General features: G+C 39.9%; 1 long non-coding RNA gene across 1 annotated transcript; it reads right to left on the reverse strand.

Annotated features, from left to right (window-relative positions):
• Positions 1 to 2,922: 2,922 nt before the first annotated feature.
• On the reverse strand, positions 2,923 to 16,071 carry LOC117515022. The gene is made up of 3 exons (XR_004561997.1): positions 16,061 to 16,071; positions 10,463 to 10,467; positions 2,923 to 3,179 (listed from the first exon to the last, which is right to left on the reverse strand). It is a non-coding gene; the product is annotated as an uncharacterized LOC117515022 (long non-coding RNA).
• Between the last annotated feature and the right edge of the window lie 9,879 nt (positions 16,072 to 25,950).

The raw sequence follows: 25,950 nt of genomic DNA on the forward strand, positions 1-25,950 counted from the left end.
CAATCAATCACACTCCAACCTGTCCACCATAGCCAAGACCAAAGAGCTGTCTAAGGACTCCAGGGACAAAACTGTAGACCTGCACAAGGCTGGGATGGACTACAGGACAACAGGCAAGCAGCTTGGTAGAAGACAACTGTTATGATTATTTATTAGAAAGTGGAAGAAACACAAGATGACTGTCAATCTCCCTCGGTCTGGGATTCCATGCAAGATCTCACTTTGTGGGGTAAGGATGATTCTGAGAAAGCTCAGAACTACACAGGAGGACCTGGTCAATAACCTCAAGAGAGCTAGGACCACAGTCACAAAGATTTCCTGCAGAATCCTGCAGGGCAGCAAGGCCCCCCTGCTCAAGCCAGCATATGTCCAGGCCCATTTGAAGTTCACCAGTGACCATCTGGATGATCCAGGGGAGGCATGGGAGAAGGTCATGTGGTCAGATGAGACCTGAATAGAGCTTTTTGGAATCAACTCCACTTACCATGTTTAGAGGATGAGAATAACCCCAAGAAAACCATCCCAACCGTGAAGCATGGGGGTGGAAACATCATACTCTGGGGGTGCTCTTCTGCAAAGGGGACAGGACGACTGCACCGTATTGAAGGGAGGATGGATGGGGTCATGTATTGCGAGATTTTGGCAAACAACCTCCTTCCCTCAGTAATAGCACTGAAGATGGGTCATGGCTGGGTCTTCCAGCATGACAATGACCCCAAACACAGCCAGGGCAACTAAGGAGGGGCTCCATAAGAAGCATTTCAAGGTCCTGGAGTGGCCTGGCCAGTCTCCAGACCTGAACTCAATAGAAAATCTTTGGAGGGAGCTGAAACTCCAAACTTATGTATGGAGGAGTGGACCAAAATCCCTGTTGCAGTGTGTGAAAACTTTGTGAAGAACTACAGGAAACATCTGACCTCTGTAATGGCAGAAGAGGTTTCTGTACCAATTGTTAAGCTCTGTTCTTCTAGGGGGTCAAATACTTATTTTATGCAATAAAATGCAAATTAATTATTTAAAAATCATGCAATGTGATTTACTGGATTTTTATTTATTTATTTATTTTTTTAGATTCTGTCTCTCACAGTTGAAGTGTACCTACGATAAAAATTACAGACCATCTCCTTTCTTTGTAGGTGGGAAAACCTGCAAAACTGACAGGGGGTCAAATACTTATTTTCCCCATTGTATTTATATACAGTTGAGCTCAAAAGTTTACATACCCTGGCAGAATTTTGTTTTGTTTTTTGGCCATTTTTCAAAGAATATGAATGATAACACAAAACTTTTTTTTCCACTCACGGTTAGTGGTTGGGTGAAGCATTTATTGTCAAACAACCAGGTTTACTCTTTTTAAATCATGATGACAACACAAACTACCCAAATGACCCTGATCAAAAGCTTACATACCACTGTTCTTAATAACATGTGTTGCCCCCTTTAACATCAATGACAGCTTGGAGTCTTTTGTGGTAGTTGTGGACGAGGCTCTTTGATGGTAAAGCTGCCACTGAATATGTTTCAGACTTTATTTACATTAATACTTATTTTCCCCACTATATATTCTCCCATTATTTCACAGGTTTGTGTAAAAGCCATGGCAGTTGATATTGTTTTCTTTGGAATGACTGAACCTGATAATTCATTTCACTCCTCTGTCAGAAATCGTGGGAGAAACACCTGGCTATGGCTGGTTTATGGTCAAATGATGTTCTTTCTGCTTCTGGGTTGTGGCCCTACAGTGCTCAATGGAACATTCATTCAATCGGTGCAAATTTATTAAAAATAAAAAATTAAGAAATCGCATGTGTTTTTCACGTCTTGGGGCTTCAGCAGTTTATGTAAGTCGATTTTCCGTTTTACGGACAATAAAGTTTTATCTTATCTTATCTTATGTACATAAGTATTCACACCCTTTGTTCAATACTTTGTTGATGCACCTTTGGCAGCAATTACAGCCTCAAGTCTTCTTGAATATGATGTCACAAGCTTGGTGCACCTATCTTTGGGCAGTTTTGTCCATTCCTCTTTGCAGCACCTCTCAAGCTCCATCAGGTTGGATGGGGAGCGTCAGTGCACAGCCATTTTCAGATTTCTCCAGAGATTTTCAATCAGATTCAGGTCTGGGCTCTGGCCGGACCACTAAAGGACATTCAGAGAGTTGTCCTGAAGCCACTCCTTTGATATCTTGGCTGTGTGTTATGAGTCATTGTCCTGTGTTACCCCAGTCTGAGGTCAAGAGTGCTCTGGAGCAGGTTTTTATCCAGGATGTGGATGAAAACCTGCTTGGAAAGTGACTTGGAAATGAACATTTCCAAGTCACTTGGAAATGTTCATTTTCAAGTCACTGAATATGTCTTGGACTTTTGCCTTTAATTTAAAAAGCTAACTGTCCAACAAACAATTTCTTACTTCTAAACTCAGACAAGACTGAAATCATGGTCCTTGGTCCAGCGAGCCATTACCATCAATTTGACCAGTTAACACTTAGCCTAGGCTCGTGTGTCATACATCACACTGACCAAGTGAGGAACCTTGGGGTAATTTTTGATCCTATGTTGTCCTTTGACCTCTACATTAAAGATATTACGAGGACTGCTTTCTATCACCTACGAAATATAGCAAAGATTTGTCCCATCCTGTCTATGGCTGATGATGAGACCCTGATTCATGCATTTGTTTCTTCTAGATTGGACTACGGCAATGTTCTATTTTCTGTTCTACCACAGTCCAGCATTAGGGGTCTCCAACTAGTTCAAAATACCACTGCTAGACTCTTGACAGGAAGCAGAAAGTTTGATCACATTACACCCATTTTGGCGTCTCTTCACTGGCTTCCTGTCTCTGCAAGACCAGATTTTAAGGTTCTGCTGTTAACCTATAAAATTATTCACAGACTAGCACCTTCTTACTTATCTGACCTATCTTATCTAAACCCTACGTACTCGCCCAGGCTCTGCGTTCTCAGGACGCAGGACTACTTTGTGGCCCTCGGGTGAACAGAAAGCCTGCGGGCCACAGAGCCATCTCTTATCGTGCCCCTGTTTTGTGGAATGATCTCCTTGCGTCAATAAAACAGTCAGATTCTGTAGAAACTTTCAAGTCCAGACTTAAGATGCATTTATTCTCTCTCTCGTATAGCTAGCATAGTGGCATAGTATAGAGCTATGCTTCCTATCCTTGGCCTCAACTTTATCTAAATTTTGGGTCTGTTAGTGAAGCTTACGGCTAGCAGCCAGCGATCACCTTAGCATTTTCTTTGCTCGCCTGCTAATTTAATGCTGATAAATTATACCTGTTATATCTTCAAATACAGGTTGTCCTCGGGGCTGTGTCCTTTCTCTCCTACTTTTTATCCTTTATACAGACAGCTGTAGATCTTCTCAACAAGCTGTCTTGTCAAGTTAGCCAAATTAAGTTAGTCAAGACTGACTCAGATGACAGTCTTATTGTGTCTCCTTTGGGGGTCACCAATGTGATCAGGGCTGTGCCCTCCCTGAGTTTGTCTGTGTGAAATAACTTGAATAATGTCAACTGACAAAGAATTCCATCAAAAACTTGATATAATAAAGTCAAAGACTTATAGAGGGCTGGCATTGAGGCAATATGGCTAAGCCTGAAACTAATTTATCGAGGGGTTTGGGGGCCACCTACGTCCCAAATGGGGTCCAGGGGCAAAGCCCCAGGCTGGGGGCTGCGATTTTAGGCCTTTTCAAACCTGTTTGGAAAACTAATATAACTACAAACAAAAACTGGGCATAGGTTCCCCTAACATCTGCAGGTTTTGTCTACATACTGCCATCACTGAACACTGTTGCTGCTGGGCTCATATTTTCAGGGCAATTATTTTATAGTTTATTCAAAAGACCAGTCCAAGCGAACATGAGTGTGGAAAGAAAAGCAAGGCAGAAAATGAAAAGGTTTGGATTCGCATTCCACTCCAAGTTTCAAATATGTGAAAAATAATTATTATTTCAATAAATGAATGGTTATTAACTTACAACACGAGCTAAGCATTTTGTTTTCAAAATGTCAAAATTCGTGAGCAATTTGAATTTTGAAATTTATCGAACACTCATCATGGATGCTTAATCCTTTTACTAAGACCTCTTCAAACTACATAAAATACTACTTACAGCAATCGGCTGCACTGGTCAAAATCATATCCATTAAATAATCTCTTTCTTCAATTTGATCGCTTTGTCTAACAGGCAAATGCAAAATGCTAAGAAAAGATTTTTGTTCTGATACAGATCAAGCCACATTAAAACACGTTCAATGATCGGTTATCACGTCGAGCTAGACCAATGATAAACCGTGTTATTAAACAAAGAACAGGGTATATTTTGCGGCTCTTATTAAACAAAGAACCGGTATATTTCCTGACACTAAACGTCATTTGTGGACCATCCCATCAAACTCTGTCATAATTGTGTTAAATAAAAGACAAAAGGGATATAAGTCCTGCTCTCAGACTGATTGCCAGAGACAGGACATGTCCAAATCACGTATAAACTCCAAACAGACATCTCCACGTCACTACATATCCACAACGCGTCTTTCCATAGGAATTACATGGCAACCTGTCGCCTCCACTGCATATATCCGGATCCAAAAGCCGGAAAATACCAGGCCTGCTTATACCCCGCGTCATACATACAACCCCTGGCAAAAATTATGGAATCACCGGCCTCAGAGGATGCTCATTCAGTTGTTTAATTTTGTAGAAAAAAAGCAGATCACAGACATGACACAAAACTAAAGTCATTTCAAATGGCAACTTTCTGGCTTTAAGAAACACTATAAGAAATCAGGAAAAAAAATTGTGGCAGTCAGTAACAGTTACTTTTTTAGACCAAGCAGAGGGAAAAAAATATGGAATCACTCAATTCTGAGGAAAAAATTATGGAATCATGAAAAACAAAAGAACGCTCCAACACATCACTAGTATTTTGTTGCACCACCTCTGGCTTTTATAACAACTTGCAGTCTCTGAGGCATGGACTTAATGAGTGACAAACAGTACATCAATCTGGCTCCAACTTTCTCTGATTACTGTTGCCAGATCAGCTTTGCAGGTTGGAGCCTTGTCATGGACCATTTTCTTCAACTTCCACCAAAGATTTTCAATTGGAATAAGATCCGGACTATTTGTTGACCCTATGTGTCTTTTTGCAAGGAATGTTTTCACAGTTTTTGCTCTATGGCAAGATGCATTATCATCTTGAAAAATGATTTCATCATCCCCAAACATCCTTTCAATTGATGGGATAAGAAAAGTGTCCTAAGTATCAATGTAAACTTGTGCATTTATTGATGATGTAATGACAGCCATCTCCCCAGTGCCTTTACCTGACATGCAGCCCCATATCATCAATGACTGTGGAAATTTACATGTTCTCTTCAGGCAGTCATCTTTATAAATCTCATTGGACGGCACCAAACAAAAGTTCCAGCATCATCACCTTGCCCAATGCAGATTCGAGATTTATCACTGAATATGACTTTCATCCAGTCATCCACAGTCCACGATTGCTTTTCCTTAGCCCATTGTAACCTTGTTCTTTACTGTTTAGGTGTTAATGATGGCTTTCGTTTAGCTTTTCTGTATGTAAATCCCATTTCCTTTAGGCGGTTTCTTACAGTTCGGTCACAGACGTTGACTCCAGTTTCCTCCCATTCGTTCCTCATTTGTTTTGATGTGCATTTTCGATTTTTGAGACATATTGCTTTAAGTTTTCTGTCTTGACGCTTTGATGTCTTCCTTGGTCTACCAGTATGTTTGCCTTTAACAACCTTCCCATGTTTGTATTTGGTCCAGAGTTTAGACACAGCTGACTGTGAACAACCAACATCTTTTGCAACATTGCGTGATGATTTACCCTCTTTTAAGAGTTTGATAATCCTCTCCTTTGTTTCAATTGACATCTCTCGTGTTGGAGCCATGATTCATGTCAGTCCACTTGGTGCAACAGCTCTCCAAGGTGTGATCACTCCTTTTTAGATGCAGACTAACGAGCAGATCTGATTTGATGCAGGTGTTAGTTTTGGGGATGAAAATTTACTGGGTGATTCCATAATTTATTCCTCAGAATTGAGTGAGTCCATATTTTTTTCCCTCTGCTTGGTCTAAAAAGTAACCGTTACTGACTGCCACAATTATTTTTCCTGATTTCTTATAGTGTTTCTTAAAGCCAGAAAGTTGCCATTTGAAATGACTTTAGTTTTGTGTCATGTCTGTGATCTGCTTTTTTTCTACAAAATTAAACAACTGAATGAACATCCTCCGAGGCCGGTGATTCCATAATTTTTGCCAGGGGTTGTAGCCGGAATCACGCAGAATGGAGTCAGAATGACGAATCAGCACACATCCGAAAAGTTTCGGTTTTCAGTTCCAAAACGTTCTGACAGACATCTGCAAAAGTCCACATAGTTGGTGAAAATCAGCTGGTGGCCCCGAGTGTGATGCACATGTTCAAAATCCTCCGGGCACCGTCAAGATGGGACACCTATCTGATAGCAGACTGAGCGCCATCTGACAGCAATTTACATATTCTGAAGACAGCATAAACAGGACTCGAAACGATTTGAGCACCTACGAGGGAACCTTGAGATGGATCGGGCATGGCAAAGCCTGCCGGCATGACCTGCACATGCCACTTATGTCTCAGACCAGGATGTGAAAATGTGAGACTTAGTCTGTGGTCTGTATATATGTAAAACTGTTTTGAAACATCTCTGATGAGATGTCATAGTAAATCCAACATGTGCCAGGAAAACTAAAATAAGCCGCCTTCTTCTTTCGAGTTTACTGGCGGTTTGCAAATCAAACTGGTGCATTACCGCCACCAACTGTTTGGGCGTGGAACATTAATGGATTCTGACGTATGCTATCAAAAATAACCTGGAAATGTTCTCCCTGGAAAAAGATTGGGAACTATTACTCTGGTACAGCAATTTTCAAACTGTGAGCCCCCCTGTAATCAACCGCTTCTGTAACAGCTCCGCTGTGAAGCTTGAAACAACGAAGCAGTACTCCTATCCACCGCTTCGTTGGTTCATTGCTTCAATGCTTTTCAGAAGCGACAAGTTCGCTTCTTAACCCCTCTCAAAGCCATTTAAAAGCAAATCTTAAGTCACTTTTGTGCGGATTAAAGTCACTAACTGGGACTCTTGTCTTGTTGCAGGCAAGAAACCAGAATCGTCCTCTGTTCCGTTGGCACAGCTCCAAACACTGTGCTGCTCTCTGCCGAGACAGAGTCCAGTCGGAATTAATAACTTCAAAGCGAATCACCGTTTTTATTTATGTCCAGAGATCAAGGATCCAGTGACAAATTGCATATTCATTTACTTTAAGACTCAATAAAATATTATTGACATAAAAAACCTGTAAAGCCTACTTTTAGTACACAGAAAATTCACAGGAGGCATTGGTAAGGAAATCGATAAGAAATCTGCTCGATATGCAGAATCAATAATGCCATCGATAGATAAAATCTTATCAATACCCATCCCTTATTATTTATGTTAAAATGTGTTAGTTATGGTAGAGAAGCTTGAATCTTCGACTGGACTGGGTTGCTTGATGCGAGGACGTTTCGCTTCAAATCGCAGAAGCTTCCTCAGCTAAAATTCTTGCTCTGGTGGTCTGACTTCTGTCTTGACTCTTGTAGAGAAGAATAATCAAGAAGTCACAAAAGCTGGAGTTTTAAACCTAACCAGACCCCTCCTACCGAGCGGCAGACTGCTATAGGCTAGTGACTAAACAATAGCTCTAATCAGCACCTATTGTGCTCTAGTTAGCACCCTCCTAATGACAGGGCAGCTGTCCCTCTCCTGATGGCTCCCTTGATGACTCTGCTAATGACGTGAATGACTCATTACCATGAACAAAAGACTGAAACTGCTTTGACCTGAGTACCCCATTGTAAACAGGGGATAAAGCGTGCCTCAGACCCCCTCCCCGGTTAAGGCTGGGTTTCAAACGTTTCACAAAGAATGCCTCCTTGACCCCTCTCTCAAACCATTTCTTCTCTCTGGCTAATATTTTAACTTCCTTGTCCTCAAACATGTGGTTAGTGTCTTTAAGGTGGAGATAAACTGCAGACTGAGGTCCAATGGCGCCCTCTCTGCGGTGCTGGTATAGCCTTTTGTGTAAAGGTTGCTTAGTCTCACCGATGTAGTCTTCGTTACAGTTTTCCTGACATCTGATAGAATACACTACATTGCTCTGTTTGTAACTAGGGATCCTGTCCTTAGGGTGAACTAATTTCTGTCTCAAGGTGTTAACCGGTTTAAAGTAAGCTGGGATTTTGTGCTGTCTGAAGATCCTCTGTAGTTTTTCCCCTACTCCTGCTAAATAAGGGAGAGACACTCTTCTTCTTGTCTCTGTCTCCTGTCTATCTGGTCTCTTTGTTCTCTGGGACTTCTGCACTTTGTCCAGGGACCATCGTGGGTACCCACATACTGTGAGCGCTTTCCGGACAAGTTGTTGTTCTTTAGCCCTTCCCTCTGCAGTTGTGGGCACCTGTAGGGCTCTGTGTTGAAGGATCCTGATCACCCCGAGCTTGTGTTCAAGGGGGTGGTTTGAGCCAAAGAGCAGATATTGGTCAGTGTGAGTTGGTTTTCTGTAAACCCCTGTCTGGAGTTGCCTGTTCTTTCCAATCGTAACATCACAGTGCAAGAACGCTAAATGGTTGTTTCTGGCATCCTCACGTGTGAACTTGATATTGGCGTCCACCGAGTTGATGTGTTCTGTAAAGTCCTCAACTTCCTGTTGCTTGATTTTAACCCATGTGTCATCAACATATCTGAACCAGTGACTGGGAGAGATGCCCGTGAAAGATGTCAAGGCTGTCTTCTCCACTCGCTCCATGTACAGACTGGCCACAATGGGGGATACCGGAGACCCCATCGCACAACCATGAATCTGCCTGTAGTAATTCCCCCTAAACAGGAAATACGTGGTGTTAAGACAGATCTCCAAGAGAGTAGAGACACATCCTCCAGCAGTCTCTGCCTCACAGCTGAGACGGCCTCAGCGGTGGGGATGCAGGTGAACAACGAAGTCACATCAAATGACACGATTGTTTCATCTGCCTCCAGCTGCAGGTCCTTGATCTTGTTCACAAAATCTTGTGTGTTCTCCACATGGTGGTCTGAGTTACCCACTAGAGGAGCCAAAATCCACTTGAGGTGCTTGGCCAAATTGTATGTGATGGAATCTGTGCTACATACAATAGGCCTGAGTGGCACGTCCTGTTTGTGGATTGTGGGCAGTCCACACCTTTGAAGACATTATCTTAAGAATGTACAACAAAATCAACAGAAATAAGCATTTATTTGTCTGTGGAGATTTCAATATAGATTTTTTAAACCCTCACAATCATCCACAAATTACCTCATTTATAAACACCTTGTACTGTTTAGGACTGTTTCCAACCATCATTCATCCTAGCAGAATAACTATGGACTCAACAACTCTCATTGACAATATTTTAACTAACGTTATATCCGGTAATCTTAGTGGGGGACTACTGGTCAGTGATATCAGTGATCACTTGCCAGTTTTCTCAGTCTTTGCATTGGAGGGTTGTTGTAAGTATCAAAGCAATATCAAATTCATGAGTAGAAAAGTAACACCTGAAACAATTGATAATTTAAGGGAGGATTTATCAAGTCAGAATTGGTCAGATGTTTTTGTTGATGATGTTGACAGGTCATATGATGCTTTCATTTCCATTTTTTCCAGTTTGTATAATAAACACTGTCCATTTGTTGACAAAATATATAGAAATCAATATAGCAACAAACCATGGATAACTAAGGGACTTCAGAGGGCATGTAAAAAGAAAAACGTACTATATAAACAATTCATAAAACTACGAACTAAGGAAGCTGAAAGTAAGTATAAAACATATAAGAATAAGTTAATCAATATCATGAGACTCAGTAAAAAAACATATTATAATGAGTTACTTGTCAAAAATAGAAATAACATCAAAAACACATGGAACATATTAAATGAAATAGTAAAAAAGAATAGAGTAACTAGAGATTATCCTTCATTTTTTCAGAGTAACAACTACATCACGATTGATAACGACGAGTCTATTGGTGAACACTTTAATTAATACTTCGTTAATGTGGGTAAAAATCTTGCCAGTAAGATTGACTCATCAACTAATAACTTCTGGGTAAATAATTCAACGTTTAACAAATCTGTTTCAATGTTCATTGGTGGTACTCATGAAAGGGAAATACTTGATCTGGTTCATGGTTCAAAAAGTAAGAAATCGACTGATTTTAATAATTTGGATATGGCTTTATTAAAAAAAGTTATTGATTGTATAGTAAAACCGTTCAATTATATTTGCAATATGTCACTAAGTACTGGTAAATTTCCTTCTCAAATGAAAATAGCCAAAGTAATTCCTCTGTTTAAAACTGGTGACAAACACACATTTTCTAATTATAGACCTATATCACTCCTGCCACAATTTTCCAAAATTTTGGAAAAAATATTTGCTAAAAGATTAAATGATTATTTACTGAAGCATAACATCATTTGTGAAGAACAATATCGATTCAGAAGGTCTCGAACTACATCACATGCTTTGATGGACTTTGTGGAAAGTATAGCAACTGCAATTGATAATAAACAATACACAATAGGTGTTTTTTTTATTTACAGAAAGCGTTTGACACAATTAACCATGGAATACTATTAAGTAAACTGCAGAAATATGGAATCAGAGGTCTGGCATATGAATGGATAGCTAGTTATTTACAAGGCAGATTTCAGTATGTTCAATTCAATAATACAAATTCTGAACTCAGGGATGTCACATGTGGGGTGCCGCAGGGCTCAGTGCTGGGTCCTTTGTTGTTTATAATCTATATAAATGATATAAGTTGGGTGTCGAGTTCACTGAGATGTGTCCTTTTTGCGGATGATACAACTGTGTTCTGTAGCGGTGAAAATCTTGAACAGCTTCTGGACATAGTGGAGAAAGAACTGGAAAAATTTAAGGTTTGGTTTGACGCTAATAAGTTGTCACTCAACCTTGGGAAAACTAAATGTATTATATTTGGAAATAAACAGGCACCCAAATGTAAAAATTTAACTATAAACAATAAGGAAATTGAGTTAGTAACAGAGAATAAATTTTTAGGTGTTATAATTGATAATAAACTTAGCTGGAAACCACATATAAATTACGTGAAATCAAAATTGTCAAAAACTATAGCCATTTTGTATAAAGCCAAAAACCTACTGCCGCAAGAAGGGTTACTTACTTTATATCATTCTCTGATTATACCATATATGACATATTGTGTTGAGTCATGGGGAAACACTTACAAATCAAATACCAATCCAATATTCCTTTTGCAAAAACGAGCCATACGAATCATCTGCAATAAACAATATCGTGAACCAACTCATTCTCTATTTGTGTCTTTAAATTTATTAAAATTCATTGATTTGGTCGATTACATTACAATTCAAACTTTATTTCGAGCGAAAAACCAAGCCTTACCGAGATGTCCAGAGTCTGTTCCGATTGAGGGAATCCAGATATAGTTTAAGAGGTTGTGCAATTTTTATGAAACCACCAGTAAGAACAAATGTAAAGGGTTTTTGTGTGTCTGTGGTTGGGGTGAGGAAATGGAACAAATGTTCAACAGAGGTTAGAATGAGTAGTACCTTAGTGAGATTTAAGAAACTACTCAAAAAGAACATTATGTCTAAGTATCATAAAGAAGCAAATATAATTTGATTTATATGGAATGTTCAATTTATAAGTGGGACTTATTGTATATTTGAATGTGTGGGTATGTATATGCGTATGTAGATATATAGATATGGGTAGGTGTATATGTATGTATGTATGTATATATTTATGTTTGTAAAGTATATACGTATGTATATAGGTATATGTGGCACAGCCCAAGCAGAGGGTCACCCCCAAGAGCCTGGTCTGCTTGAGGTTTCTTCCTTATAGGGAGTTTTTCCTCACCACAGTTGCCTAGTGCTTGCTCTGGGGGTTGGTAAGGTTAGTCCTTACTGGCGTAAAGTGCCTTGATTCGACTTTCTTATGATCTGGTACTATATAAATATAATTATAAGTGAATAGTATATTGATGTGTATGTCTGTGTCGACATGTAGTAGTGAATTTATATTTATGTAAATATGACTGATTAGAATTGTTGGACTTGTACTAGCAGGGGTGGGCGCTAATAAGCTTTGCTTCAGCCCACACCCTTTCGGACTCACTAGTTTTGTCTGTGTTTGTTTGTGGAATTGTTCATTTTTTTCTATTTGAATATTTTGTGTGCCGAATTAAAAAACTTTGTCACTTAGATGCACGGAGTGGCGCCCCCAGGGTACAGTCTGTAGTATGTCTGCCTGTCGATGAGTCCCTCTTTCTCCAGGTTTTGGAGGTAGCTAATGATTTTCTTCTTATAGCCACTCGTGGGGTCTCTCTTCAGACATTCGTATGTATTGGAGTCACTGAGCAAGTTGTTGATCTTGGCCTCGTAGTCCGATGTGTTCAGGACCACCGTGCATCTGCCTTTATCCGCTGGCAGGATAAGGATGCTTTGGTCCTTTTGCAGTGCTGACAAAGCTTTCCGTTCTTCTCCTGTGATGTTGGACGGAGGAGGCTTAGCACTGTTCAGCACTGCTGTGACTCTTAGTCGGAGGTCCCCAGCTTCTGACTCTGACAAACTGTTATGTTTAATGGCTGACTCTACTGCAGTGATGTAATCTACTGTCGGTATATGTTTAGGGGTCACTGAGAAATTTAGTCCTTTAGCGAGCACATCCTTTTCTGTCTGTGTAAAAACCCTGTTGGAGAGATTCTATACCCAATTTTCCCTGTTGTCACTAATTTGTCTGGGTGTATCTTTAAAAATACTCCCACTGAAAGTACGCCTTTTCTGCACTAAAAGGTTGTGAAACTTCATGATTTGCCGCTCCTTACTTTTTAAATGCTCAGCCATTTGAATTTTAACTATGAACTTTGTGATCTTATTATGGGCCTCTTCCTCCACTAAAGTTTCTAACATTTTGTGCAGACTATCAAGATTATTTTGGAGGTCTAATATTTTAAAATGAAGCCTTCTAATTTTAAGACCCAAAATCCTCCTAAGGTAACTGTGCTGGATCTTTTCTGCTGTGTGACCTGCTTCTAGTGCCTTTTGCTTCATGCATTTAGGAATAACATTGTTTTGTTTGCATCTCAGGTTAAATCTTAAGTGGTTTCTAAAGTTAGCTATCTATCAGACAAAGTTAGCTATCTGTCATTAGGAGGGTGCTAACTAGAGCACAATAGGTGCTGATTAGAGCTATTGTTTAGTCACTAGCCTATAGCAGTCTGCCGCTCGGTTGGAGGGGTCTGGTTAGGTTTAAAACTCCAGCTTTTGTGACTTTTTGATTATTCTTCTCTACAAGAGTCAAGACAGAAGTCAAACCACCAGAGCAAGAATTTTAGCTGAGGAAGCTTCTGTGATTTGAAGCGAAACGTCCTCGCATCAAGCAACCCAGTCCAGTCGAAGATTCAAGCTTCTCTACTATGGAAACCACCTGGACAACTGAGAGCCTACACAGAAACTGTGTTAGTTATGCCAAAAAACACACAGAGATGTTTAAATCTTTTTAAAAATGATGTTTAAAATATGACAAAAGATAAAAATAGAAGAAAAGAAAGTTCTTTAAAACACGTTTAAAATGTTTGAAAAGGGCGTAAAATGTGTGAAAGAATAGACAGTTCCTTAAAAACACACAAATACGTTTAAAATGTGTTTAAGATTTGTAAAAGAATAAAAAGAAACACACAAAGATACTGAAATTGTGTGCATGTGTGTCGTGGGGGTGGGGGGCAGCTATTCGTTTCTTCTCGGGGGGGGGGGGGGGGGGGGGGGTAACTCTCCCACACTTTGAAAACCCCTGCTCTAATATAATCAAACAAATCACTGAGGTGTCATTGAGAAGCCTCCAGTCTGATACACTGGCTTTGCAGTATTCCAGATGCTGACATGATGAAGTGGTTTGGATGTTAGCAGGAAGTGGCTGACCCACATTAAAATTTGTTTACAACAACACTGTCACATGTGCAGCAGCCAACCTAGTTTGTCCTCTAATGCTGACCATTTCTTTGGGGGAAAAAGTGTTTTCAGTTAAAGCCTCATTTGACCTTTCACGTGAAAGAATGATCACAGAAATTAAATCAATATGTCTACTAATCAATCAAGAAAAAAATGATACCTCAGTGATGCTGATAACTGTTGGTTATTTATGAAATGCAGGCGGTTTAGAGAGATCTAATCCAAGTCAATGTACAGAGAGTTACAATAATCTAGTCTACTTGTGACGAAAGCGTGGATAACCTTCTTAAGGTCAATCATAGAGAAATATGGCTTGGACTTGGCTAACAGATGGAGTTGGAAGAAAGTTGTTGTAACAACAGCACTGATCTGCTTATCAAATTTAAAATGGCTGTCAAAAATCACCCCAAGGTACTTCACACAGGAGTGGATGTTGGAACCCAGGAGTGGATGTTGGAACCCAGGGGACAGGATAACCGCCGTTTTGGATTCATTAAGATTTAATAGGTTAGCACTTATCCAAGGTTTGACCTCACTCAAACAATCCAATAATGGCTGCACTGGGTCACTGCCTAACGACCTTAATGGCAGGTATTTGGACATCATCAGCAAAGTAATGGAAAGATATTTGGTATTTTCAAAAGATACCGCCAAAAGGCAACATGTACAAAATTGAAAAGAATAGGGCCTAGAATGGAGCCTTGAGGGACTCCAAAGGTCAGTGGGGCCACATCTGAAGAGAAGTGGCCCAGCTGCACAGAAATGCTCCACTCTGAGGTAAGAACTAAACCAGGTGAGAGCAGAGCCTGTAATGCCCACACACTCCTCGAGACATTGATTAGCACCTCACACCTAGAGTTGCCACCTTTCAGTAATGAAAATAAAGGACGCACACCACGGCTCCTCAGGGCCACTACCACCACCCAAGGAGTGGCATATTTAATTCTGAAAAAAGCATTTAGTCATACATAAAGGTTTAAGTGCTTTATTGATGCGAAACTGTTAATGATAAACTGTAGTCACTGACGTGTGCAATAATAAACATAAATATTAAGGAAAACAAACCAATTTTTTAATCTTTGCAGTGAGGACATTTTTACTTTAAGAGTAATAAAAATACTTGTTTGCCTACAGTTTGCCTTGTACCCACTGCCAGTAACGCTGTCAAGCCAGGGGTTCGACTCTTCCTACTCACGCCTGTACATGTGCTAACATTTTTGCTTCTTTGGATGTGGTGGAGTTTCGGGTGTAGACATGCCAGGCAAACAGGCAACCCGTGACAGGACCAGAAATGTGGGAAAACAGAGGTGTAGATGTGAAAGTCTGAGTTATATCCGCTGTACCTCGTGTCGGGTCCTGTAGCAAGGACCCAACGTGAGGTACAGAGATGACACTGGCAGCCCTCAATATTTCCGGTGTTTTATTTTGTTCATTATTCAGTTTGGATGAGTGTCTGAGTGTGTGTGGGACATTTATGAAAATACGGAACAATTTACCTCCCGTTTTGATTCAATATGGGACGCAACAATTAACAGTCAAATAAAGGACAATTCCATATTTTAAGGGATGGGTGGCAACCCTACTGACACCATTTATGGGTGATTAACTACGGGCACTATTGGCCTTGTAAATGTAATTTCCACCACACCATTGCCTTACAATATAAAGCGCCTTGGGGCAACTGTTTGTTGTGATTTGGTGCTATATACATGTGCTCTGATGTCACTGTTTATCTCCATAGAAACGACCCAAACAATCTTTCATACAAACTCTTTAAAGGGACATTACAGTGTTGTGGTGGAAATTACGGCAATAGTGTGGGACAACTACATTTTGTTTTAAAAAAATCACAACAGTTGTATGACATTGAATATCCCAATTATGTTTTGATTATTTTACTGATATTTTATTCAGAGATGTTTTAAAACATTAGAAAAAACGTTTTTTTACCATTCATTTTATCATTGAAGATCAAAAGTCTGGGTGTGGGACAAGCACAAAATGGCAATATTTGCATATAATGATGCTGAAAAAAGGTGGAAAAGTCATCATAGACTACTAGAACAAATTTCTTAAAACACTTTCATTGTAAAGATAACCATAAAAGTATGAAATTTCCCTTTTCTTCTGTTTTTCATACAATATGATCAAAGGACATAATAAGTGCCAGTAGTCTAAGAAGCAGGGGTGGTGGCCAAGTGGTTAACCAAGTGGCTTGGTTTCAGTTCGGAAGGTTCTGGGTTCAAATCCCACCCCTGCCACATTTCTCCATGTAATGTGGAGTTGCGTCAGGAAGGGCATCCGGCGCAAAACCTGTGCCAAATCAACATGCAGATCCACCTTGGATTTGCTGTGGCAACCCCGAGTGCAAACAAGGGACTTACTTTAGTCCAAGAATCACCCTTATACACATGCTCCACATCTTCGTCCCTGTTTTTTGTGGAAGCATTACAGCTCCACATACAGGCCTGGCATATGTACTACAGTGTTTTCAGGTGGGTTGGGAGTTTTCATGTGGACACAGATAGTTCTTGAAATGGTGGTGTGTTTAGACAACACTTTTTGAAAACAAAAAAGAAAAAGACTGTTTAGGGAAAGTTCTGTTTCCATGTGGAGAAGGCCTAAATCTTCTAAGGTAGACTGCAAGGCTGGTGGTGTCTGCATATGTTGTCTCTTTTTTCATGCTGTTTTAACCTTAGTCATGCTAAGTGCTAGTGTGTGTTTCTCACTAACAGCATCACTATGCTGTTAGTGAGAAGTTGTAAGACTGTGAATCTCTCCAATGTTGCCAGATACAGCTGTTAATTTTCAGCACAAAGGCTGTTCAAAAACCACTTTCAGTCTGGAAAAAAAAATCCCAATCTGGTAACTTTGTTCTGCTGCAACCAGGGGCTCTAAGGGCTGAAGCTATAAATTTTGAACTAGGGGCCTGCTGGCTCCTAATTTGAAAAACAGAGCCAAAAAGTAACTTTAATAATTCTGTTTTCATTATTCATTTCAAAATATTTCAAAAAGTTATTACATTCAGTCACATTTTCATACAAACACCAACATTTTATTGGACACCGTGGGCATGTTACATTGTGTGTACAAGGGTGCAAAATAAATACTGATCCAATACTAGCAATGAATAAACAAGCCTATGGACGTAAAGCTATTTTCTTGCATAAGCAGAAGGCTCAATAATGAGTAGAAAATCTCATCATTCCATGGATTTTTTAATGTTATTTATCTGATGAGATTAACAAATCTCAAAGATGTTACTGAGTCTAGGGGAAAATGTTATATTCAAAAAGAAAGAGTAGAGATTACTTTATTGCCGATATTTGTTTACAGTATTTGCCTATTGGAGAACCCAGGCCTCTCCACGTGAAGTTTTGCCTGAAGAGGGGATGGACCAATGCACCCTGCTCAGAGTGCCGCTCTCATTGGACCAACATCTCTACTTTTTTAGCATTGTGGGATAGCTCGCGCCCACAGGTTGAGCTCGCCGGACTACTTTCACCACCCTGCTCAGCGAGCTGCTCTCGCTGGAGCGACAACACACAGAATGTGTCTCTTCCCAGATAGATCTCTTTCAGTGCAGCTTCTTGTTCTGACTTTAACACGAACACCCAAGTCTTTCATCACCAACTGTAAATGGTAATCAAAACATTCCAAGCGTATCTTGCTGTCAATGTTTACAATGTGCTTGAGCAATAACAGGTGAAGTTGCTCATAAACTTTAAGTTGCTTAAATATTTATTATGGCCACTCTTAAAACTTCAGTTAATTTTATAATTTTATTATTTGTAAATTTTAGAATTAATCTGGTAACTACTTTTTGAGCAGGAATTCATCAAGCATGTCAGTCGCAGGTGCGTACTAACACAGAATACTCAGAAACTGGAAAATTGTTCGGCCAAAACGAGAGCGTCCACTTTTCCGCTTTGCATTTTGTATCACCAGTTATCCATCTTCATGATGAAGTGGTATAGAGGAGGATTTTCTTAATAAGAAGACATGAAAGTTTTGCTACAAATTGCCAGAAGGTACATCTGAGATACGAGCATGGATTTGATCTGTTTTGGTGAAAGAAAATCCTTCTCTGCTCTACTCCACTATGAAGCTAAGAGTAGTGATACAAAATGCAAAACTTGCACTGTGCACAATTTCTCCAATCACAGCCACATAAGCCCATAACTTCTCCTGGGTTGTCTGGGTGTCTTGGTAGCTTTCCTCACTCTTCTCCTTCTTGCACAGTCACTCAGTTTTTGAGAACTGTCTACTACATGCAGATTTACCATAAAGTGCCATACTGTTTGTATTTCTTTGTAATTAATGTAAATAAAGTCTGAAACATATTCAGTGGCAGCTTTACCATCAGAGCGCCTCGTCCACAACTACCACAAAAGACTCCAAGCTGTCATTGACGTTAAAGGGGGAAGAGGGGTATGTAAACTTTTGATCAGGGTCATTTGGGTAGTTTGTGTTGTCATTATGATTTAAAAAGAGTAAACCTGGTTGTTTGACAATAAATGGCTTCACCCAACCACTAACCGTGAGTGAAAAAAAAAAGTTTCCTGTTATCATTCATATTCTCTGAAAAATGGCCAAAAAACAAAAATTCTGCCAGGGTATGTAAACCTTTGAGCTCAACTGTATATAAATATTTCATGAAAGATATTCACATTTTGCGAGATCCATGTTCATATTTTGGGAGCTATTTTTTCAGTATTCACGTTTTACAATTAACAGTTTGCGGATAATTTACGATTTGCAGCTGATTCACGTTTTGGGGGTTAACAGCCCCGTTTCCAGCGAGTGGTCCAGGTCAGTACGGCACACTATTTTGTGCATTTCCACATCCAGATCTAGAAATGGGTACCAAAATAACCAACCCGTACCATACTACGTTTTTGGCACCCTTCAGCTGGGGTCCCAAAATTATGGACTGGTTACAAAAGGGAGGCACAAATCCACTGTTGTGCATTAATTGGCTCAGCAGCTGAAGTGAAAAACGTCAGTCCTCATGCAAACAGTTCAGACTGTTTCAAGTATTAAAATCATTCAGACACTTAGTAAATATTAAATTCTTAATCTTACCCGTTATGTTGTTTCAGTCGTATTCATCATCACAGCCTGACGAAGGCTGTTATCCAGAAAAATCGCCCTTATTTTGGACAATGGCATCTGGAAATACTGAACCAGAAGACACCGGTGCTTTGTCCCACAACAAGAAAATTAACTTGTTTTAAAAGCTGAAGGAGTCACAGTGCCCCATTCATTCACACCACCGTTTAACACAGCCATCTGCAGAAGCGACTCTTCAGCATTCTGCACGAGATGAAAACAAACCCCATCATCCACAAAGACTAAAATAATATAAAATTAACAAAAAAACCAAAAAGTTAAATTACACTGTGTGTACTCCGTGTGGAGGGGGCGAGGCTGCGCGATAGCATACGCACTCTCAATGACAAGTGTATCGTAAAATGCTCCGCTTACCAAATAAAAGGTACTGCTGGTGGTGGAAACACTATCCAAAGCCAGATGTAACAGTTCTGACCCAGACCACTCAGTGAAAAGGAGGCTTTGCAGCAGCTCTGGCCATTTTTCCTTTTTTGGCTAAAGGGCTGGATGTTTATAAGCTTTTGCTTCTGCCTACACTCTTTCGGGCACATGGGCGCATTGTTAGATTGTTTTCTTTGTGAGATTATTTTGTTATTTTGGGTCTATGTGTGCCGAACAAATCATTCAATGCCTGCAAATCAGACACAAGGGGGTTACTCCCATTCTAATCCACTTCCATCGTTTGCACGGTTTATTTTTCTGTAATTCGGTCGGTGAAACTTACCACAGCAACAGCGTCTTCATGCCAATGTGGAAATTCTGTGAGCAGACCCACAGATTTCGCCATCTCGTCAACTGTATTGTGTAATTCTGTATCAGAATCCACATAAACACTTTTGTATGATAGATTAAAATAACCCATTTCAGGGTCATCGTCGCTGCACCAGTTCCTCTCGCTCTCAGCTGACAGCGCCATTATTGACATCTGCGTAGCAACGCGGTCAGGGTGCAGATTAACTCATCAAATGTGAAACGGTTGAATATTTTGCCACTGACAATGCTCTATTTTATCGTGAAATCTCACACGATTAACCAATCAGATTTGCGGAACAAATGTAATTGGATGAGAATTACAATTATATAACAGCTGAGTGGATGGTTCTCATTTGATTAGGGTTGGGTATCGAGAACCAGTTCTTTTCAAGAATCCATATGAAATGATTCAATCCACCGCCATCATTAAGGGAATCATTAAGCCTTTTTGCTTAATGATTCCCTTATTGGTCCTTCAGAGCAGCTGTTGTTTTTGAGGGTGTTTATTGGGAAAACTATAATTTCCCTACATTGATGGCAGACGGGTCTTCAATCAACCGCTTCTGCAGCAGCTGTGCTTGAAGCAACAAAGCAGTGCTCCGGCCCACTGGCTTTGCTGGTTATCTGCTTCGCTGCTTTTCAGAAGTGGACTTGCCGCTTCTTAACCCCTCTCAAAGCCATTTAAAGATGTCAATCGTGAGTCACTTTTATGTGGAATAAAGTCACTAACTGGGACTGTCATCTTGCTGCGGGTTCCGTTTGTACCACTCCAAATGCTGCGTCGCTCACTGCCGAGTCAAGTTAGAAAGATAGAGTCCGGTCGAAATTAGCTTCAAAGCGATTTGCTGTTTTAAATCAAATGACACCTCTTTCCAAATGTTGTAACCAAAACATTTTCGTTCTCCCAAAATGAGACGTCGTCCGTATTTTATGAATTACATCCTGACGTGCAGCGCAGCCGGCTGAGCTCAGCTTAGAGGCTATGGAATTAAATTTGTGCCATTATTATCTGAAAGAAAATGCTTTGACAAAAACTATAGATTGTTTATTTCTATTTATGTCCAGAGATCAAGGATCCAGTGACCAATTTCATATTTATTTACTTTAAGACTCAATAAAATATTGTTGACATAGAAAACCCATAAAACCTACTTTTAGCACACAGAAAATTCACAACAGGTATTGATAAGAGAATCAGATCGATAATGGCATCAATATCAATCAATCAATCAATCAATTTTTTTATATAGCGCCAAATCACAACAAACAGTTGCCCCAAGGCGCTTTATATTGTAAGGCAAGGCCATACAATAATTATGTAAAACCCCAACGGTCAAAACGACCCCCTGTGAGCAAGCACTTGGCTACAGTGGGAAGGAAAAACTCCCTTTTAACAGGAAGAAACCTCCAGCAGAACCAGGCTCAGGGAGGGGCAGTCTTCTGCTGGGACTGGTTGGGGCTGAGGGAGAGAACCAGGAAAAAGACATGCTGTGGAGGGGAGCAGAGATCGATCACTAATGATTAAATGCAGAGTGGTGCATACAGAGCAAAAAGAGAAAGAAACAGTGCATCATGGGAACCCCCCAGCAGTTTACGTCTATAGCAGCATAACTAAGGGATGGTTCAGGGTCACCTGATCCAGCCCTAACTATAAGCTTTAGCAAAAAGGAAAGTTTTAAGCCTAATCTTAAAAGTAGAGAGGGTGTCTGTCTCCCTGATCTGAATTGGGAGCTGGTTCCACAGGAGAGGAGCCTGAAAGCTGAAGGCTCTGCCTCCCATTGTACTCTTACAAACCCTAGGAACTACAAGTAAGCCTGCAGTCTGAGAGCGAAGCGCTCTATTGGGGTGATATGGTACTACGAGGTCCCTAAGATAAGATGGGACCTGATTATTCAAAACCTTATAAGTAAGAAGAAGAATTTTAAATTCGATTCTAGAATTAACAGGAAGCCAATGAAGAGAGGCCAATATGGGTGAGATATGCTCTCTCCCTCTAGTCCCCGTCAGTACTCTAGCTGCAGCATTTTGAATTAACTGAAGGCTTTTTAGGGAACTTTTAGGACAACCTGATAACAATGAACTACAATAGTCCAGCCTAGAGGAAATAAATGCATGAATTAGTTTTTCAGCATCACTCTGAGACAAGACCTTTCTGATTTTAGAGATATTGCGTAAATGCAAAAAAGCAGTCCTACATATTTGTTTAATATGCGCTTTGAATGACATATCCTGATCAAAAATGACTCCAAGATTTCTCACAGTATTACTAGAGGTCAGGGTAATGCCATCCAGAGTAAGGATCTGGTTAGACACCATGTTTCTAAGATTTGTGGGGCCAAGTACAATAACTTCAGTTTTATCTGAGTTTAAAAGCAGGAAATTAGAGGTCATCCATGTCTTTATGTCTGTAAGACAATCCTGCAGTTTAGCTAATTGGTGTGTGTCCTCTGGCTTCATGGATAGATAAGCTGGGTATTATCTGCGTAACAATGAAAATTTAAGCAATACCGTCTAATAATACTGCCTAAGGGAAGCATGTATAAAGTGAATAAAATTGGTCCTAGCACAGAACCTTGTGGAACTCCATAATTAACTTTAGTCTGTGAAGAAGATTCCCCATTTACATGAACAATTGTAATCTATTAGACAAATATGATTCAAACCACCGCAGCGCAGTGCCTTAATACCTATGGCATGCTCTAATCTCTGTAATAAAATTTTATGGTCAACAGTATCAAAGCAGCACTGAGGTCCAACAGAACAAGCACAGAGACGAGTCCACTGTCCGAGGCCATAAGAAGATCATTTGTAACCTTCACTAATGCTGTTTCTGTACTATGATGAATTCTAAAACCTGACTGAAACTCTTCAAATAGACCATTCCTCTGCAGATGATCAGTTAGCTGTTTTACAACTACCCTTTCAAGAATTTTTGAGAGAAAAGGAAGGTTGGAGATTGGCCTATAATTAGCTAAGATAGCTGGGTCAAGTGATGGCTTTTTAAGTAATGGTTTAATTACTGCCACCTTAAAAGCCTGTGGTACATAGCCAACTAACAAAGATAGATTGATCATATTTAAGATCGAAGCATTAAATAATGGTAGGGCTTCCTTGAGCAGCCTGGTAGGAATGGGGTCTAATAAACATGTTGATGGTTTGGATGAAGTAACTAATGAAAATAACTCAGACAGAACAATCGGAGAGAAAGAGTCTAACCAAATACCGGCATCACTGAAAGCAGCCAAAGATAACGATACGTCTTTGGGATGGTTATGAGTAATTTTTTCTCTAATAGTTAAAATTTTGTTAGCAAAGAAAGTCATGAAGTCATTACTAGTTAAAGTTAAAGGAATACTCGGCTCAATAGAGCTCTGACTCTTTGTCAGCCTGGCTACAGTGCTGAAAAGAAACCTGGGGTTGTTCTTATTTTCTTCAATTAGTGATGAGTAGAAAGATGTCCTAGCTTTACGGAGGGCTTTTTTATAGAGCAACAGACTCTTTTTCCAGGCTAAGTGAAGATCTTCTAAATTAGTGAGACGCCATTTCCTCTCCAACTTACGGGTTATCTGCTTTAAGCTGCGAGTTTGTGCGTTATACCACGGAGTCAGGCACTTCTGATTTAAAGCTCTCTTTTTCAGAGGAGCTACAGCATCCAAAGTTGTCTTCAATGAGGATGTAAAACTATTGACGAGATACTCTATCTCCCTTACAGAGTTTAGGTAGCTACTCTGCACTGTGTTGGTATATGGCATTAGAGAACATAAAGAAGGAATCATATCCTTAAACCTAGTTACAGCGCTTTCTGAAAGACTTCTAGTGTAATGAAACTTATTCCCCACTGCTGGGTAGTCCATCAGAGTAAATGTAAATGTTATTAAGAAATGATCAGACAGAAGGGAGTTTTCAGGGAATACTGTTAAGTCTTCTATTTCCATACCATAAGTCAGAACAAGATCTAAGATATGATTAAAGTGGTGGGTGGACTCATTTACTTTTTGAGCAAAGCCAATAGAGTCTAATAATAGATTAAATGCAGTGTTGAGGCTGTCATTCTCAGCATCTGTGTGGATGTTAAAATCGCCCACTATAATTATCTTATCTGAGCTAAGCACTAAGTCAGAAAAAAGGTCTGAAAATTCACAGAGAAACTCACAGTAACGACCAGGTGGACGATAGATAATAACAAATAAAACTGGTTTTTCGGACTTCCAATTTGGATGGACAAGACTAAGAGACAAGCTTTCAAATGAATTAAAGCTCTGTCTGGGTTTTTGATTAATTAATAAGCTGGAATGGAAGATTGCTGCTAATCCTCCTCCTCGGCCCGTGCTACGAGCATTCTGACAGTTAGTGTGACTCGGGGGTGTTGACTCATTTAAACTAACATATTCATCCTGCTGTAACCAGGTTTCTATTAGGCAGAATAAATCAATATGTTGATCAATTATTATATCATTTACCAACAGGGACTTAGAAGAGAGAGACCTAATGTTTAATAGACCACATTTAACTGTTTTAGTCTGTGGTGCAGTTGAAGGTGCTATATTATTTTTTCTTTTTGAATTTTTATGCTTAAATAGATTTTTGCTGGTTGTTGGTGGTCTGGGAGCAGGCACCGTCTCTACGGGGATGGGGTAATGAGGGGATGGCAGGGGGAGAGAAGCTGCAGAGAGGTGTGTAAGACTACAACTCTGCTTCCTGGTCCCAACCCTGGATAGTCACGGTTTGGAGGATTTAAGAAAATTGGCCAGATTTCTAGAAATGAGAGCTGCTCCATCCAAAGTGGGACGGATGCCGTCTCTCCTAACAAGACCAGGTTTTCCCCAGAACCTTTGCCAATTATCTATGAAGCCCACCTCAATTTTTGGACACCACTCAGACAGCCAGCAATTCAAGGAGAACAGGCGGCTAAACATGTCACTCCCGGTCCGATTGGGGAGGGGCCCAGAGAAAACTACAGAGTCCGACATTGTTTTTGCAAAGTTACACACCGATTTAATGTTAATTTTAGTGACCTCCGATTGGCGTAACCGGGTGTCATTACTGCCGACGTGAATTACAATCTTACCAAATTTACGCTTAGCCTTAGCCAGCAGTTTCAAAAATATCTGGAAAATCTCATCAATATCCATCCCTACATTTGATTGGTGGCTTGCATGACATGGATTATTTGTACCATTTGCCGTTGTGTTTCATTTACTATGCAATGGTTCTTATTAGCATGCAATGTTGGTGTTATACGAAAAGTGCTGTTGCACGCCCCGACCACTGCGCTTGCTCACACTACCGGGGGCGGCGTTTAGTTAAACAGGGTGGAGTTTGTTTTGCAGACGATGATTTGAAGGAGCTCAGTGATGGTGCTAATTCTTCTAACACAAAAAACATATCTATTATGCTGTAAGCTGTCTGGAAGCATGAAGAGAATGAAGTTAGGATGAGAAGGTGTGATCTTTCGCTGGACTGAGGAACTACACAAAGTCTTTTTTTTTGGAAGTACATGAAGTCAGTGAACAGCATCGGGACTACACCATCAGAATTATTTTTGAACTGTTTTTCCAAGTTGACTAGGAACAATTTTGGACTCCTATTAAAGTTCATGTTGGACTGTTGACGTCAAAGCATCAGTGACGAACACCAAAATGTAAGTCCCTTTTCTGTTGTTTAAAAATTAATAAAATATCAAATGACAAGGATCTATTTTTTGCCATTATATAAAACAAATAATGAATGGTTTTCACTCTTTCAATGGAACGAATACTTAATTCGGTGAAAGCTGCTTCACCTCGTTGAATGGTACGTTCGATCTTTCACCTCATGAAATACCAATACACTCAAACATTCATCATTTGTATATTACATCATGACTGTTGTTTAAATGATGTGCAATCTAAAATTCAAATTAATTTCCTTTGACATTGTGTCCATTAATGTCATAAGCAACCAAAAATTATTGGCGCCTAGTACTCAGACTTGAA

The sequence above is a fragment of the Thalassophryne amazonica genome, chromosome 8, assembly GCF_902500255.1.
Source record: "Thalassophryne amazonica chromosome 8, fThaAma1.1, whole genome shotgun sequence".
In the NCBI taxonomy this organism is placed as follows: domain Eukaryota; kingdom Metazoa; phylum Chordata; class Actinopteri; order Batrachoidiformes; family Batrachoididae; genus Thalassophryne; species Thalassophryne amazonica.